This window comes from Neoarius graeffei, chromosome 11 (assembly GCF_027579695.1).
Source record: "Neoarius graeffei isolate fNeoGra1 chromosome 11, fNeoGra1.pri, whole genome shotgun sequence".
In the NCBI taxonomy this organism is placed as follows: domain Eukaryota; kingdom Metazoa; phylum Chordata; class Actinopteri; order Siluriformes; family Ariidae; genus Neoarius; species Neoarius graeffei.
This window is the reverse complement of record NC_083579.1, coordinates 13,186,965-13,205,364: the sequence shown is the minus strand read 5'-3', so window position 1 is coordinate 13,205,364 and position 18,400 is coordinate 13,186,965. Positions and strand designations below refer to the sequence as shown.

Here is an 18,400-nt window from a genome sequence, read left to right as displayed (position 1 = left end):
GCTGCGACTCTCATTTGGATACAAAACACTCAGTTCATCCGATTATTTAATTAGCGTTTTACGTTTTATCAGTGAAAATGCATGCACGTACATGTATGTTGTGTAAGTTATAACACCTATCCTGTTTTAATGAGAGTCAACCCATAATCAATGAAGTCAAAGCAGTCTTAGTTGAGCAAGTCGGTAGCGGTATTTCTTACTTTCACCATAAATTTTTATTTATATGACTTTGGTCTATAGCTGTGTACAACAGCACTTACAACTCTAGATAAAAGTGCTTTTCATGAGGGCTTTTATAGTGCTATAGAATAGCTACAGGTGTAACCACTTTCAATGCTTAAACGTTGCACTTGTGTAGCGCTTTTGTAGCAGTCAGATATAGTGCTTTCATCACAGTAAATACAGCACTTCTGTAGCACTTCTATAGCGTTTCTATTGCACTTACGTAGCTATTTTATAGCACTGATATAGTGCTTATACAGTACCAGTCAAAAGTTTGGAAACACCTTCAAATTCGATGTTTTTTCTTTCTTTTAATTAACTAAAAGACACTTCGTGTCTTAAAGTAATGACTGTTATTTCTCTTTACTTAGTTGAGTGGTTCTTGACATAATATGGATTACTACAGTTGTCGAACAGGGCTATTTACTGTATTTTTATTATTTACTCTTTACTGGTTGATGGTGTCAAATGCATTAAGAAGGCAAGAAATTCCATTTTTGACAAGACACACCTGTTAATTGAGAAGCATTCCAGGTGACTACCTCATGAAGCTGGTTCAGATAATGCCAATAGTGTGCAAAGCTGTTAAAATAAATAGTGACGACTTTGAAGAATCTAAAAGATGAAACGTTTTAACACTTTTGTTTACCATATAATTCCATGTGTTATTTTATAGTTTTGATGAGTTCAGTATTGTTCTACAATGTACCGTAGGAAAATAAATAAAAACATCGAATTTGAAGGCGTTTCCAAACTTTTGACTGGTACTGTATCTCACTTGTATACTATTGTATATGGCACTTATACATCCTTCATTGCAGCTGCTTTTAATGAAACGGAACTCAAATGCATGGAATAAGTTTATAAATGTTTTATTTCTTAACAACATACCAGAAAACATACCAAACTTTCATTCCATTCATAAAACAGCATCGTCAGTTTTTGGGGTTTACACTGAATATCTTGGGATAAACACATCAATTTCCAAAATAAATATCAAGTATGTAGGTATCCTCCAAAGGCCTAGTGCTCCAGCTGAACATAGTGTGTCCACGATGGTCATGTGGACAACTTTAGCTAAATTGGCCCTCTCCATCAGGAAGGCCAATTTGATGGCTTCTGAAAAGTAATGCCCATGATTAATATTGCCATCTTATAAATCTTTAACACTTGTATAAAGTCATTAAATCATATTCTTCATTGTAGTCTGAATAGATCAACCTGTTCATGTGTTAACTCATAGAAATGTCTTACGTCCATTATAATATATATTATGATACTATATTCTTGCAGTGCACGCTAAAACAGAAATAAAGGTTAAATATTATACGATAAAATATTTGAATAAAGGTTTAGCACCAATTCATCAAAGATCATCATGTAGAGCCGGTAACTCTTAAATGTCACCTTCTGGCCTGTCCCTCTAATGTTGAAATGCAGTTGTGCTTTATGTTTCATCATTCGGTTCACTATGTTGACAGCCAGGCGGGCAGGATTTGGTCCGCCAACCTGGGACAGCACATCAACCTGAAACATAATATCCACCTGAATATAATTCTTTTATGTACGGTGTAGAGTAAATTTTAGTGTCATACTGTTTTGTAATTTTCCTTTTCACCAAGTGTCATCTCTTCAAGGACAAACGGCTCAGAACACTTTGCACTGAAACATTTTTCATCTTATGTTCCTTACGTGCGTAGCAGATGTGTGTACAAGCCAGCGATTAGACAAGATCCAATTAGCTTTAGACCTGCTCACGCTCCCGGCGCGTGATCAGGGCATGCAATTGCAGTGATATAATGCAATAGATGTAATGTTTCCTTTTTATCTAGTAAAGTATATATATAGATTGAGAACAAAGGGACTATGTGAGGGGTGTGCCGAACCCTCATCACTTGTCCGTTTCTGCAATAAACCTCCTTTCTCTTGCAAAAGGACGAGACTGGTGTTGGTCATTTTTCCACAACAAAGCTTGGCGTCCCTGGGTGGGCTGCACGACTTCTGGGCGGCAAGCGGACTGGAGGACTCTCGTGGAGAAACAAACATCCATCCTCAAACCTTGTATTCTTCAGCGAGGAGGTGGTATGCTCTTTGCTGCCCAGGGGCGGGAAACGCTGCAGTCCACCATTAAATAGGTAGGAACCACTAATCCTGTTTGACCTTATTTAAAGTTTACGAAATTAAAGGAGTACCGAAATTAATGATCAGTGAAGTTTAAAGGTCATAGACAAAGTTTCAAACGTTCATAAATGTAAAACCTTTTATGTTAAACCCTCTGTAATTTTCTTTTGGTCCCAAGAAGTACTGTTAATAAGTTAGCGCGTATCGCGGTGAATTTCTGCTTGGCGATTTTCATGACCACTCAGCGCATGACGTCATTCAAGACAAACAAATTGCTTGAATTGAGTCCACTTCCGTTTATTTGCATTGCCATTCAGCTCGAGTGCAGATGTGCGTTCGGGAATTTCCAAAGAAAAACCATGCCTTATTCTTGTGCAGTGAACTGAAACAACGGGACCGGTTCAGGAAGAAGTTTTTACCTTTTTCCAAGAGAGGAGAACTGGCGGAGAGAGTGGATTGTGCGTGTGAAGCGAGAGGGTTGGTAGTCGGGTAAATACGCCACTCTGTGCACTGATCGCTATTTGAAGAAGCCCCATCTGTTGGAGAGTTTAGGTGTCAGTGTCGGACAGAGAAGGCTCAAACCTGACGCTGTTCCAACAAAATTCGAACACAAAATCAAGCAAAGAAGAAATGGACCAGCAACGCTCAAGCAAAAAGGAGAAGATTAGAGGTAAACATTTTTACCTTTGCTTGCAATTGACAAGTCAAGAATCCTGAGGGATCCTGTACAATCGTTGTGGAAATGAGACAAAAGGGATATTTCCTCGCTTAGAGTAGGCTATAAATAGTATAATGCCACGGATGGCAGGCTAATGTGGCCTACTGGCAAGTAATCGTTACCTATATCCACTAGGGAGGGTGGTTTAATTATTCTTCAAAAGGGCTCTTATTTAGTATTACGACAAAAGTAAGAATTTATCATAACTAACAGGATAAATCGTTTGGGCGCAAGTCTTGTTGAGGTCCGGGGTCACCGCAATCAGAGTCGGCTGAGTCGCTGTCCGATTCCGAGGCTGCACGGTCAAACCAGTGAGCCACATTCACCGATTGCTTCGCAACAGCCATAGGTTCATACATATATGGTTTCACCTCTCGATATTCAATTTGGAGAGTTCCTACTTCAAAAACGCTATCAGACATTTTACACAACCTCTCACGACCAAAGTCCGTACACGTGTGCTCGGTTCACAAGTAAAAACAGAACTGCTCCCAGTCTGTTTGCCTTGAATGACGTCATGACGACGGTCCCCTGGCAGTAAAAGTGCGCATAAGTGAGATGTAAACAAACCTTTGAAATTTGCGCAAACCAGTATATTTTAACCGTTTTATTCAAGTTTAGGGTGCAAATTAGACACCAAGAAGATTGAATTCACTTTTTGGGTCGTTTTTCTAGAAAATAAAGTTGATATTCTATGTTCCACCTCTGACCCTTGCCTATGACCGTTAATGTTTGTGTCATGGCAAAGATGCATCAGTAAGGAGTCAATGATCTAGAAACTGGGTTTCTAAGATACAAGTTCTGGGAACTTCAACCTACGTGACAGCCGAGAATTAAGTTTCCCTTAGTTCTTGGAAAAAAAAAAAAAAACCTAAGGATTTATACATACCCATGACACATTAAATTGTTCCTACATGGATAATAAGAACACCAGGCTCGTCCTATATGCATGCACACACACACACCAGTGTGCTATCGGAGAGTATCTTTGTCTACTCTCTTCGCTTTCTCCTCAAACACAATTGCAAGGCACTGTGTGTGTGTGTATTTCTATTTTTAACGCAGTGTGGGTGGTGCAAGTTTTATATACCATGAACGTAAGTTTTATTTCATTATTCTACACATACAGTTGTAATAAGAGTTTGCCTCTGTAACAAAGAGTTAAGTAATTTGAAGTAAAATGGGTTTGTGCCATAAAGGCACTGAAGACACAACACAGCATACGATAAGGCACTCTGTTGTTCATATGATAGTCCTAACATAAAAAAACATTCATGAGAGTTAACTATGGGGAAGCTCTCTAGCACAGTTTGATATCGGAGTAAAAGAATGTGGGTTTCCTGAAAAGGTAAGTTTTAGTATGAGGCAGTTGGAAGGCTTAAAAAAGGCTTTAGACAAGAAAGAGAAGGATGAATTAGACAAAAAAAAAAGAATGAGGCATTTTTAGGGAACTGGAACGCGTTTGGAGAGTGACAGCGTGAAGCATGTAAGAGAGAAAAACGACAGGCAGGACCTTCATCTGTTTCTCAGTGTTTTAAGTTGCAGGCTGATCCTGACCTCAACTCCGCCCCACCGAGACAACGACTACCACAGCCAGATGAGAATGACCCAACACTTCCTGTTACACCACCACCAGTAGCAGAGGGAGGAGCCCCAGTCGTCACGTCATCTACACCCAGCGCACCTCCTCCCGCAGGCCCCAGCACAGCGCCCGCTCTACCCAGACACAAGGACCGTCCCACGACACCTCGTCAGAGCGAGCCATTGCCACTGATGACAAGGAAACAGAGAAAAGCTAAAGAGCACGCAGCAGGTTCACATCCAGAGGATGATGGCGATGAGACATTGAACATGCAGGGATAGATGGGCCTATGCTGGTTCACCGCCCATGGACTCTGGCAGATATCAAAGAAAGCACGCCACACCTCCGTAATGCATGTGAAGTGGGAGGAAGGAAGTTTGGGGAAGAGCTGTTGATCTTTTGCAGAGAATTCAGACCTACCATACATGAACTGAGACGCTTACTTATGGCCAAGATGGGCGTAGATTGGAACAAAGTCTCTCAAGAGTACCCAGCTGAGGACCTCAGACTTGTGGAGCCCGAGTGGACTCAGGCAAATAATGCAGCATATGTGGGAGCCATTAACGTGCTCAAGACACACCTAGAACAGGCCTTCCCAATGTGAATGGACATGACAAAGATTGCAATGTGTAGGCAAGATGAAAATGAGACTGCGAATCAGTATTTAGCTTGCCTCATAAAAGTACACGATGCCAATTTGGGACTGAAACACCCTTGCTAGCTGTCCACAGGCGAAACCCTGACAACTGCCTGGGAGGCCCACCCCAGGAACAACTCTTAACGGTATGAAGCCTGAGATGGCAGCAGCAGTGAAATGCCAATGCATAACATGGGACACTGGCACAATCAGCACTATTGAGTGATATGCTGTCCATACAGAAAAATGTCTTTGAGAAGGAGAAAGAAGGAAGATGGAGAAAAGGGAGAAGGACTTGCATACCACGACTTTGGCCATGTTCCAAGGTGGGCAACCTGACACGTCGATGCGCGGTGCAGGGCGAGGCCAGAACAACCCTAAAGGCGGACTTGATAGAGGAAGAGGAAGAGTTAACAGATCTGATCTGGTGTGTTACAACTGTGGGAAGATAGGACACTTTGCGAGAGAGTGTATGGCAGAGCAACCCAAAGCTGACTGATGGACGGGGGAGAAGGACGGAGAAGCAGCTGAGAACAGAGGAGGTAACACACAACCAATCAGTTCACATTATACAGGAACATACACCTTAGCCTAATCGCACAGACAATATTAGACAGCTACATGACCTCCAAATGCAGCAAGGTGATGAAAATTTATCTTTCCTTAAATATTCAGCCTTCCCATTCACCGAGCTTCCAGGCATACCATTGACAATACAGGGAAAGAAGTTTAATTTCCTGGTAGATTCAGGAGCTACCCATTCAGTCATTAAACAGGGAGAATTGCATTTTTCTGCCACAATTGGGGCAACAGGCCATTCAGTCGTAGAAAATTTCTCAAAACCTGTATCATGTCAAGATGAAGATGGAGCACTCATTCCTGATCATCTCTTCCTGCCCAATTAATTTAGTAGGGTGAGATTTAATGTTCAAGTTTGGCTTGGTTCTTACATCATCCCCAGAGGGCATTACAGTAACAAATACCACTTTAACGTGTGTTTTACATGAACAAAAGCTCCCTGTTTATGTATATGAGCGGAAGCTCTGCCCAGACACTTTAACTAATGTAACTCAATACCTTGTGCAGCAAGCACATGACAGAGTTGTAGCACATGATGTTGACTATATGGAGCATACGGACCTTCACTGCACAGCCCAGGTGCATGATGGAAAGGATACTACATATGAGAGAGTATGGTTTAAAAACACCTGCGAGCAAGAACATACTTGCCTTAGAGATTTATACTGGCCAAAAGAATATTGTGCGTGTTCTGCTGAATTACAGCACTGCGCAGACATTTGTACCTGGATTCAATTGGAGGGCATAACCAAATTCCCTAGGTGCTGCCAAAAGGAGCGGTTTGATGTCCCATCAGCCACACCCCACATTTCTTTAGCCAAACCAAAGGCAGTCCCATGGAAGGAGGTGGGACATTGGCTTTGAGGGTCTGTGAGTAAGAAAGCCTCTGATTGGGTTAGTACAATGGATCCTTCTGTATTTTATAATCCAGAAAAGGATGTCTTTAAACAATCTCTCTCTATGCTAGTACGTGTACAGAGCAGCATAGAGCGCTCCACACGCTTAGTGGCGGCTTCTGCAAGCGTTTCAGGAGACGTCTCCCCAGCCCAAGTCCATCCTAGGCTGATAGAGATTCCACCAACTCTGGGCCACAGATAAACACGATGTGGGTTTAATGAAGCATGCTGAACCAGTTGTGATCTCCCAAGTCAGATTTTAGACCTAGACAGACACAGTACCCACTAAAGCCAGAGGCCATAGAAGACGTTAGGCCTGTCTTTGAGTCTCTGTTGCAGGCAGGAGTAATTGTCCCTTGCCTGGACTCACCAATGCGCACTCCTATATTTCCTGTAATGAAAGCCAGAAAACCTCCCCAGCCTGATGAGTGGCATTTTGTACAAGACTTACAAGCAGTGAACGCAGCGGTCAGATAGCATGCACCAGATGTTCCGAACCCTTACACTATTCTAGGTCAAGTGTCATCTGATAGCAGATGGTTTTCAGTAGTGGACCTAGCAAACGCATTCTTCAACATTCCAGTACACAGTCAATACTGGTTTGCATTTACATTTGATGGCAAGCCTTACACCTTCACACATTTGTGGCAAGGGTATTGTGAATCACCCACCATTTATGGACCCTTTTCACGTGACGTCACGACAAACGCGGCCACCATTTTGGACATGTACTACCAGTAGTTTACCACAGCCAACATTGAGGAACGGCAGCAAAGAAAGTGTTTATTTTCAGCAAGACTTCCATCATGCCACTATGTTGTTGTGCACCTGGATGTAGTAACCATCAACAAACAAGGCAAGGGTTATCATTTTGTCGGATCCCGGTAGATGCTGACCGACAGAGAAGATGGATAGCGGCATACCAACGCTTGTGTAGTGACCACTTTGTTGGAGGTAAGACGAATAAAATTAGCCAGAAAAGGCATTACATTGCTGTTAACATTCCATTCTAGTTTACTGTAATTATGATCTGGCAGCTATTTACACCGGATCCAGTGTAAATAGCTGCCGGAGCCAACGTCCGAGGTTCCGGAGCCAGCGCGCTCGCTCGCGGCCGGCCGGAGCCAGCGCGCTCGCTCGCGGCCGGCCGGAGCCAGCGCGCTCGCTCGCGGCCGGCCGGAGCCAGCGCGCTCGCTCGCGGCCGGCCGGAGCCAGCGCGCTCCGGAACCTCGGACGTTAGCTCCGGCAGCTATTTACACTGGATCCGGTGTAAATAGCTGCCAGATCATAATTACAGTAAACTAATAAATACAGTTTTCTGCATCTCGCTCCTTTTTCTTTTATGTTTGTCGCCTTCCTCGCATTCAAACCGATTTGAGCCGAAGTCCACTACATGTCCAAAATGGCGGTCGCGTTTACGAAGGTCACGTGACTGAAAAGGGTCTATAAGCAAATGCTCAAACAGAGCCTGGACTCATTTGTACTCACTCCAGGCTCCGCCCTACTCCAATATGTTGACAATTTGATGGTTTGTGCGCCTTCTAGAGACCAATGTGAGAACGACACCATAGCACTGCTTCAACACCTAGCCAAGGAAGGTCATAAAGCAAGTTTGTCCAAATTGCAGTTTATTAAACAGGAGGTTCACTTCTTAGGCCATGACATCTCAGCTGAAGGTAAGAAACTGTCCACGTTTCCATATTATACCAAGTTGACACATGGGAAAGACCATGTGTCAAAAGGGAGAATGATAGCATTGGTTCACTAAACAAAAACAAAGCATTGGTTCACTAAATGATTCTCTAATCACTCTCAAAATTTTTGTCAAAAATGTCTTGTGTGCGCGCGCAACACAATGTAGGAGGAGGACTAAAATTAGAGCAGGTTGTGCACCCAACCCCAAATAGCCCCTATGACCATCTACAGATGGACTTTATTGAACTCTCACCTAATGAGGGGGAAAAAGTATTGCTTGGTGATGGTTGATATGTTCTCCAAGTGGATAGAAGTTTTCCCTACAGCAAAACAGGACTCAGAAGTGGTGGCCAAGGCCTTCCTACGAGATACAATTCCCTGATGGGGCATTCCAAGGAAGATTTAGAGTGATAATGGCACACCATTTATAAGCCAGGCATTAAGACAATTGGGTAACTATCTGGGAATAGACCCAAGACAACATTGTGCACACCACCCTGCTAGTGGAGGAACGGTAGAAAGGGAGAATGGGACATTGAAGAATAAACTGAGCAAATGCTGTGCTGAAACAGGACTAGGGTGGACAAAGGTCCTACCCATAGTATTACTGCAGATGAGAATGAGAGAAAGACCAAAGCCCCTTTGAGATATTGTTTGGAAGACCCCCAAACACAGGGATAGGTCCCATTACACCAAGATGCCCCGACATGTCTTTATGTGATGTTGAATTACTGTGCAACCCTCTCTTCTGCTCTGAATAATATTCACAAACAGGTGAGATCAGCCTTACCAGTTCTGGCGCTGGGCCCACTGCATGACCTGAAACCTGGTGACTGGGTGGTGATAAAGGACTTCAGAAGGACGAAGTGGAACAAGCCCAGGTGGACAGGACCATCTCAAGTGCTGCTCACCACACAGTCAGCTGTAAAGGTGGACAACAGAGCCATGTGGGTACACGCCAGCCACTGCAGAAGAATACCTGAACCAATGGACAAGCAGCACAAGGAGGCCCTGGTACAAGAAGGAGATTAAGACAGCATTCAAGAAGCCCTCAGAGGGCCTTGTCGCACCGTGAGTGGACACTGCTATCAAGAGGCCCTTAGGGGGACCAACAAACACGAGCAACGACATGACAGACTGTGCGTTCCACCACATTCTTCATTCTTTACCTAATTGTGAACCTCACACATGGTAGAAATAGTATTTGGTAGTTTGTCCAGTGACCGATTAAAATACACATTACAAGAGCAGTGAGACACCACAGGTACTCCAGGTGGCAGACTTTGCAGCTGGAAAAGTAAGATAGAAAGAGATCAAACTGTTAACTGGGTTCATGACCTATTGACAGATAATACCAATTACATGGTGAAACGCCCAATTACATTGGGAAAACGCCCAATACCACGTAGTTCATTGACTGACTATTGCCATAGACTGGACAGTAACCAGTAGGTGAACCCTGTATGCCCAGGTACTGGCCACCAGTCAAAACTCTCTGTGTGTAGCTTTTGGACATACAAATCATTGCAATAAGTGCTACCCTGACAAAGTGATGCATCCTCTGCTGCAGGTGCCCTGCTCATCGACTAGCTATAGTGCGACAAGAGCTAGTTCTCCTAACAGTCACGTTGCTGGGACAGACGATACTCAGAGGGGGGCAAAACATTGGTCTCACCAGTGAGGGAACCGTGTTGAACGGAATGAAGGTGGACAGACGCTGTCCCACTCCCTTGGGTGTTGGTTATAATACCTATTTATGTAAGTCCCCATGTGGAAGTTGCGATTGGCACCTGGTTATGGCATCCACGGGATCCCCTGCGGCATATGGGGGCTTGGGGTTCTCAGTAACGCGAGCCCAATGATCAACAGGAAGTAGATAGGGCCCAACCACATTCATGATAAACCCAGTGTTACCGGAGGATGCAGGAGGGTATTATTGCGCCCAAGAGCTGCCTGGGGTGGACAGGTACACCCCCATTTTCCATTTAACCGTCACGGTCACCAGTGTAAGTGCTAGACGATGGAGTAAATAACCTTGTTTTCCCTAGTCATGGAGATTCAAAGGCGAAAAACGTGTTCTCAGTGCAATGGTAATGGAGCATGCGCCTTAGCTGTCTTACATAAAGAAGAATCTGGTATAAATGGCGAATGTTGGATCTGTCATGCCTTAAGCGCCTGTTGGTAGACCATACCCATTACATACTCCATGAGCTCTAATTTGACCGAAGACACACACACTGTTCCACTTTCAGTGGTAAAACTCTTGACCTATAGCCATCAGTTGTCTAATAACATGACCCTATCAGACTCAGAAATTTAGGCCAATGAAACTAGCACCCCTGAAGGCCAAGGCTACTTTGAGATCCCATGGAAACGAGGTGACATGCATTTGTTCAAATAACCCTAATGGCCCACAGATAGGTACATCTAAATGTAGGACATTAATCTTGGCCGATCTAACGACCAATCTGTGCCAGGCTACGCGGCTGAACGAAACAGTCGCCTTCCAGCGTAACCTAACCCTTACCTCAGCACCTAGCATCATGTGGGTGTGTGGGCGCAAGGCCTATCACAAGTTGCCATCTGACTGGCACAGATATTGTTATCACATGGCAGTCTCACTTAAACACAATATATTTGCCTCCGAACAGCGATCGCCAATCTCATCATATCAAGAGGCGTTTATTAGACCAAAGTTCTGAGATGCCTAGTTGGTACCAAGGTTACCACCTCTGGGATCCCTGGACGGGACCTGTTGCCTCTACCAGGGGTGATAGCGTTCCGGCGCCGCGCCGGATTTCCGGCGTACCGCAGCGCCGGAAAAAAAAAAAAAAAAAATCTAGTTCGCCCATTATCCTGTGTCATTCTGAGATGCGCAGATAGACAGTAAAGGGAATTCGGAATTCCCTTTACTGTCTATCTGCGCATCTCAGAATGACACAGGATAATGGGCGAACTAGATTTTTTTTTTTCCGGCGCCGCGGTACGCCGGAAATCCAGCGCGGCGCCGGAACGCTATCACCCCTGTTCTACAGAATGGTCCCTTCTTCCTGGAGGGGGAGCAGCCGCGTTGTTCAATAAGCTTAATGGTTTGGCATGGCTAGTGTTGTGTTTGGCAAATGAATTACCCCTCACCTCCATCGACAGCGAGCTCGTCGCCCTGTGCTCTGCAGTTATACAACACAGATTGGTATTGGACACTCTCCTGGCAGAGAAGGGTGGCGTATGTAAGCTGCTTGGTACTTCGTGTTGTTTCCATATTCCAGACTCGTATCAGAATTTGACCACTGTAGTTGCTCACATGCGCGCTACGATCAGTACCCCTCTCCCAGCTGATAACTCATGGTTCTCATGGTGGCAGACGATCTTAGGAGGGTGGGGAACCTGGGTGTTGACCGTTTGTGTACCAGTGGTAATTTTCATAGTATTGTTGCTTCTCCTAGCTCCATGCATACTCTCATTGTTCCGTCGATGCCTAGTGAGATCAGTACAAATCATCACCCCTGAGCTCCTCTTAGTATTGAAGCACACATCTTCAGGTGACTATGACCCATATAACGACCAACCTGACTTGTATCCCAGACCCCCCCCCCCAAGGACCATGACGAGGAGGATGATGATCCTCTGACTGCAGTAGCAAAACTCTTGAAGAAAGAATAGTTAGGTTTAAGTAAAACGTTTTCATTTACTGACTATGCTTGCTCAATACTTTAAAGTGCTTTACACTGGAAAAAACAGCCTTAGCATTATTTCCTCATGACGCCTTATGAAAGGCCTGGTTGAATTATTTTGAATTCCAGGCAACGATGTATCTGTTGTCATGAACTACCTCTATCTCATTTTGTAGGACAGTATTATAGATTTAATGTTATCACTTGCATGATAAAAGGGGGAATTGTAGAGTAAATTTTAGTGTCATACTGTTTTGTAATTTTCCTTTTCACCAAGTGTCATCTCTTCAAGGACTAACGGCTCAGAACATTTTGCACCGAAACATTTTTCATCTTATCATCATCCTTGCGTGTGTACGAGCCAGTGATTAGACAAGATCCAATCAGCTTTAGACCTGATCATGCTCCCGGTGCGTGATCAGGGCATGCAATTGCAATGATGTAATGCAATAGATGTAATGTCTCCTTTTTATCTAGTAAAGAGTATATATAGATTTGAGAACAAAGGGACGGTGTGAGGGGTGTGTGCCAAACCTTCATCACTTGTCCGTTTCTGCAATAAACCTTCTTTCTCTTGTAAAAGGACGAGACTAGCGTTTGTCATTTTTCCACGACAACGGTCGTCATGTTCTTTTACCTACTCCAACTAAATGTTACATTATGTGAGTGTAATATGTGATGACCCTTCCCTGAATAGTGATATAATTACAGACCACAGGACAGTGGCATGTTTCTGTCTCTTCCAACCAGGGCTTTACATTAGCACCCGCCCACCTGCCAAATGCGGGTAAAATTCGGCTTTGGTGGGTAATAACTTTAGCCCCACTAGCCACTTTGGCGGGTGGTTTATTCTGTGGTATGACAATATATTTTAATTGTAGTTTTCTCTGAAGGCATCTGATATAATAAACGCATTGCAATGTAATATTACGCGCCTACAACTCCCATGAGCACCTGCATCAACATTCTGACACAACATGTTAGAATTGTTTAGAACGTCTCAGATAAAATCAATGATACGGTAACCTGCGGTTAATGAACGAAGCAACAAAGTTGCTGAAGACTGACAAGCGCACTATGTGGTGGCACATAGCTGGAGTTTCAAACCCTGCTGCTCAGGGAAAAAGGGGCAGAGATGAGCAGGGCCAGAGCAGCATTTTAAAATCACCGAGGTCAGTGATGCGCAAAGAGTGCGCCGAAAAATTTTCGCCATATTTAAATGAGAGGGGTGAACTACACACCACACAAGAGATCTATTCCTGAAATTACTTTTTTTGGGGGGGGCTTTTTTTCACCTTTATTGGATAGGACAGTGTAGAGACAGGAAATGAGTGGGAGAGAGAGACGGGGAGGGATCGGGAAATGACCTCGGGTCGGAATCGAACCCGGGTCCCCAGATTTATGGTATGGCGCCTTAGCCAGCTGAGCTATGACAGCTATGACATCAAATGTTTTTCAATGATAAATGTTTTGGATTGGACTTTTAATATTAGAATCAGTTCAGTTGTACTGAATGTTATTTTTCATATTATATGATATTTCATATTGTAAGGGGCTTGAATTTGAGTTCAATAAACAGAATACTCTGTTTATATTTTTGTCTGAATTGGTTGCATGTTTTCATATAGGGAGCTACCTTAACAGCACTGAGTATTGAGTGCTACTGCAAAGATACATTATACACTGCCATTCATAATTAAATCTAGATCTTCCAAACTTTAACATATCATGGTGAAGAAAAAAACTGCAATTTTCTGGCAACAAAATTGTGGCTAGTGAAAAGGCTGAATGGTTAGTGACTCGGGAAAACCACTCGCCACAGTGGCCGGTGAGCAAAAAAGTTAATGTAAAGCCCTGCTTCCAACGTGTTTAAAGTGTCCATTAGATTCATATTCTCATGAGATTTCACATGCCTCTTTCCTGAATAATAAAAGTACAATTACACACCACTGCACTCCAGCTTGCCTCACTGTTGGAGACCATGTCTTCCAATGTGTCAACCTCCTCCTTTGTTTCCAGTGGTTGCGGCAGAATTCTCAAAGCATCAGATATGCTAGTACCCTTCCCTTTCTCCTACAAATTGGACAGGCGTGTTGATGGTGACCGCAACATCTCTTTGATCTCGGACATTTGTCCAAGATGTGTCCTTCCCAATGCTGAAAGAAATATAAAGAATACCATAAATAAATAAACAAATATTTATTATAATATGGTTGTATACAAAGTATCCTCATACACTGACCTAGTCAGGAATGTGTCAAATATTTTCTTTTACATATCTTATAGCTTCAAAGGATCATATATTCTGAGATTGATCCCAAATGTTATGAACATATCCAAATGCACTTTAGCATAATCGGAGAGAGAAATGACCAGATCCAAAGTTAAAATTCTTAAATTCAAAACCTGTATGATACAAATTAAATATAATGTAATATACAAACAACAAAAGTTATATCACACCTTAAATTTAACCATTCTTTTTTTTCCTTACTGGCAATATCCATCTCTCTTTGTGGTCTTTGGTCCTTCTTCTGTGACCATTCTGACGTCCTCGCTGCTGTTTTGTATTCTATCCTCCTGGATGTCCCAGACTTTGGTGTTGTGTGGGTTGGACCCACACTACTGGGTTTGGGCTGAGGAGTGGTATAGATTGTTAGGACTTTCCTCATAGGCACGTCTGACACGTCTGCTCGGTTGTTTTCTTTAGTGCAGGTCTGTCCCAATCTCCTCCTTTGTTCATTTTGCGCCTCTTTGTTGGCTGGTCAATCTCCAAATTGGAGTTTGTTTCCACATCATTAACATCAGCAGCATAGGTGGAGTTCTCAGTATGATCTGATGTTGAGGAATTATCTTTGTCTCCAAGACTATTGGCTGTGTTTTGACAAGCACGTAAGAATTCCATTCTTCTTTTCTGATATTCCCTCGTGTAAGCAGCTCTCTCTTGCCCATGATATCTGCACGTAAGAATTTTGAATACATATGGGAACTGAAGAAACAAATCATTGTATGTAGTTTTTTCACTAATGAAAGATTTTTGTGTTAACCTAGGAATATATGAAAAATAAGGTCTGATAACATTGATGAATGATAACCTCCCCCTTTTTTTAAAAACACTCGCCTATAGTATCAAAGTTAAATTACCAAGTCTTCATTAGGTAATGGATTTACTCAAAAACGGAAAATTTAACAGGCTGACGCAACCTTACGTTTTCCCATCTCAAATTCTAGGACTATTCTAAGATCTGTATTACCTTTATTTTGGTTAGTTGCCGATTGTTACCTCATTGTTAAGTATGTAAAATCCTTGAAATACCACCGAAAATGCCATTGCCATTTTGTTTTCAATCCAAACAAGCTGGCAAACTCCTGTCTGATAGGATGCATTTCTGGAGTCATTAGTGCCTTAAACGGGCGCAGAACAAAATCTACAGCACATTGACTTTTGTATGAATCTGGTTTTCCTTAGACTTGCATGAAATTTAACTTGATTATAGTAACTAAATAAAATAAATATGAACCTATGCCTCCGTTCTCTGGTCTCTCGTGATATCACGCCGTAAGGTGTCAGCACTGCCAGGAAATTCGGCTCATGGACCCAGCTGTTTCTGTCCCATAACCATATTTGACTTGTACCATAATGAAAATAAAATAGGTATTAGGGTGTCCTGGAAAAAGAAAAAAAAAAAGCTTGTCCAGACTTGTTGCACATTAAATCGACTATCTCGTCCATTAGTCCTTGGTCATCACTGATTTCAGCCACCTAGTGTCATATTTGCAAATGCTTCAAAGCAAAGCCAAAGGCATAACCCCAATGTAACTCAAAGTGATAATTTTTTAAAAATCATTAATTCAAACTGATATTAACACCCGACCTATTCCTCTAAGGGCCTAGGGACAAGAATTTCACTTTAATCTGCTTTATAATAATTAAAATGGATGTAAATGGGCCTACTTACCTAAAGAATGATGGTTTGCAGCTTAGGCTTGGCCCTATGTGGCGATCCGTCCAACTGCAAGCACACTTTTCCGCTCTTCAAGAACACTGCTGCACCATGCAAGAACACCGACGCGAATGGCGAGTTCGAGGATGAGGCTCGGTGTAATCGGCCGTATCGTTAATTCCTCACGGTTAACCCCTCCCCCCGGGGGTGGGTGGCATGGCTCGATGAACGACTCAACATGCCCGCCGACATGTCACGCATACATTTATGGCACGAACGACTTTAAACAAGGAGGCGGTTCTTAAGTATTGTGAACACCCCGGGGACTCAATATAGTGAGTCGCTTCAGTCGGGTGAATATTTGTCGAGCATTTTTATGTGACATGAGGGTGCCAGTTTTAAGGAAATACCCCTACAAATTACCTTTACCAAAAAGAGTTGTAAAAGTACTACGCACATGCAGAACCAATTGCGCACCCAGGAACAAGTTAGCGCTTGGCGTAAGCACTTCCTGAGCGCTTTCTGGACACAGTTTTACACCTACTGTGGATATTTATAAAGGAACAACACATATAGAATCTGATAAAAGCTTCGTTATATTTGTAGAGAAATGCATACCCATAAATTAGTATTTTGTAGGCCTATAGGCTACATTTAGAAAAGTAAATGTTGGAGGTCAATACCATGGGCATAGCGCTAAGATAGTGCTTTTATAAAATCAATGAGAGCACTTTATTTTCATATGAATTTTGCACCGAAAATCAAAAATTGTATATTTGAGGTAAAAAATATTTTGTAGGTTAAGTATCAAAAGAATTAACGTTCTATTAGGTCTTTAAATTGCACGTTAAAAAAAAAAGTAATAAATAAATAAAAATAATAATAAAAAAGTCCGATAATGCTATACAAGCGCTATATCAGAAGCAGTTTCATAGCGCATTTTAATACAGTGATAAGCGCTTTCATAATTCAGAAATAACAGTTAAATAGGATTCTAATATGTATGAATAATTGTAAAAATTAGGAATAAACTAAAAAATAAGTTGATGGCTTGAAACTCATGCAAAGAATGCTAAATAATCAGGAAATGTGTTGTTTACTACATTATTTATGAGATGTGTGATTGAGCGTCAGTCCAGTGCTACTTGCATAACACTTGTATAGCACTCAGTGACTGCTATGCGACTGCCAGAGAAGCGCTCAGGCATGCTGTTCGCACTTCTGTGATGTTCAGGAGCAGGTATATTGCTGTCAGCCGTGTAACCTGTGCGCATGGGGCCTTGGCCTTAAAACCGGTTCCTGCTGTGACATCACCCACCCAGGGCTGGCTGGCTCAGCAGGGCAGCTCGGATGCCAACTTTGCGGTCAATTTTAACTCTCAAAATATATTATTTTATCCCCATTTATGCAGCATACAAGAGTCAAGGATGGAGATACTATCCACTCAGAAATGTATTTAAAAACAAAGGTTCTGCATATCTCCTTTAAGGAGTTAAAAATAAACATGATTAAAAAGGTCATTTCTCCATGACATGACTCTTGTGGAATTATTGAATTCCATAAAAATACTAAAAATGTTATTGCTTGTCAAATTGCTTGATAATATAACTATCACATACGCTCCTGAAATAAAGCAAATGTGTTCTAATTGATTTGTATAATGGTTGATGGGTTTGACTGACATCTGTATTTGCCAAATAACAACTTCGCTTGGTTTAGACATGCTGCATGTATGTGTTCAACTAACTTCTCTTCAGCCAGCTGGCTGTATTGCACTGAAGGTATTATAATGTCCCCCCCCAGTGTTTCTGTAATATTGGGAGGTCTAACAGCATTGTTCTATAGTGCGTTTGTGTGATAGGGCATGTCCCCCCCGATTTCTTCCCAAATTTTTCCCTAATTTAGCCATGGCCAATTCCCACCCATCAGACTGCTCTCCAGTATCACATCACATCACAGCTACCAAGCAGAGAGGGCTGTCACATGCTTCCTCTGGGACAAGACAGACCAGCTGACCACATCTTTTACTCATACAATGTCAGGGGGCAGCAAAGCATACTCCGAGGTAAGCCCAATCCACTCACTTCCTATTAATGTGCTCACAGACACCCATGACTGGCGAGTGTAATTGACAGGGCAGGGAAGAGAGAGCATGCCATCTCTCCCTCCCAGAGAGCCCAGACAATTTTGCTCCCTTGAGCTCCCAACCACAGATGACTGTGGCATCATCAGGATTTGAAAGTGGCAATATCTGGATAATGGGGAGGACACTTTTTCTGCTGTGCCACTTGGGATCCACAGGGCATGCATTTTACGCTACTTCTGGTTAAATTGT

The 18,400-nt window shown here is 42.7% G+C and overlaps 1 protein-coding gene and 1 long non-coding RNA gene across 3 annotated transcripts in view; both read right to left on the bottom strand.

Moving 5' to 3' along the window:
• Window positions 1-18,400, bottom strand: part of LOC132894118 (zinc finger protein 271-like) — a 68,365-nt gene that overhangs the window by 12,566 nt on the left and 37,399 nt on the right. The gene's annotated exons all lie outside the window — the stretch shown is intronic.
• LOC132894129 (uncharacterized) lies at window positions 1,120-16,895 on the bottom strand. 2 transcript variants are annotated; one of them, XR_009655616.1, is made up of 5 exons: window positions 14,585-16,895; window positions 14,069-14,277; window positions 9,241-9,372; window positions 1,630-1,749; window positions 1,120-1,341 (listed from the first exon to the last, which is right to left on the bottom strand). It is a non-coding gene; the product is annotated as an uncharacterized LOC132894129 (long non-coding RNA). The 2 variants fall into 2 exon arrangements; XR_009655617.1 differs by lacking the exon at window positions 9,241-9,372 and having other exon boundaries at window positions 14,585-16,894.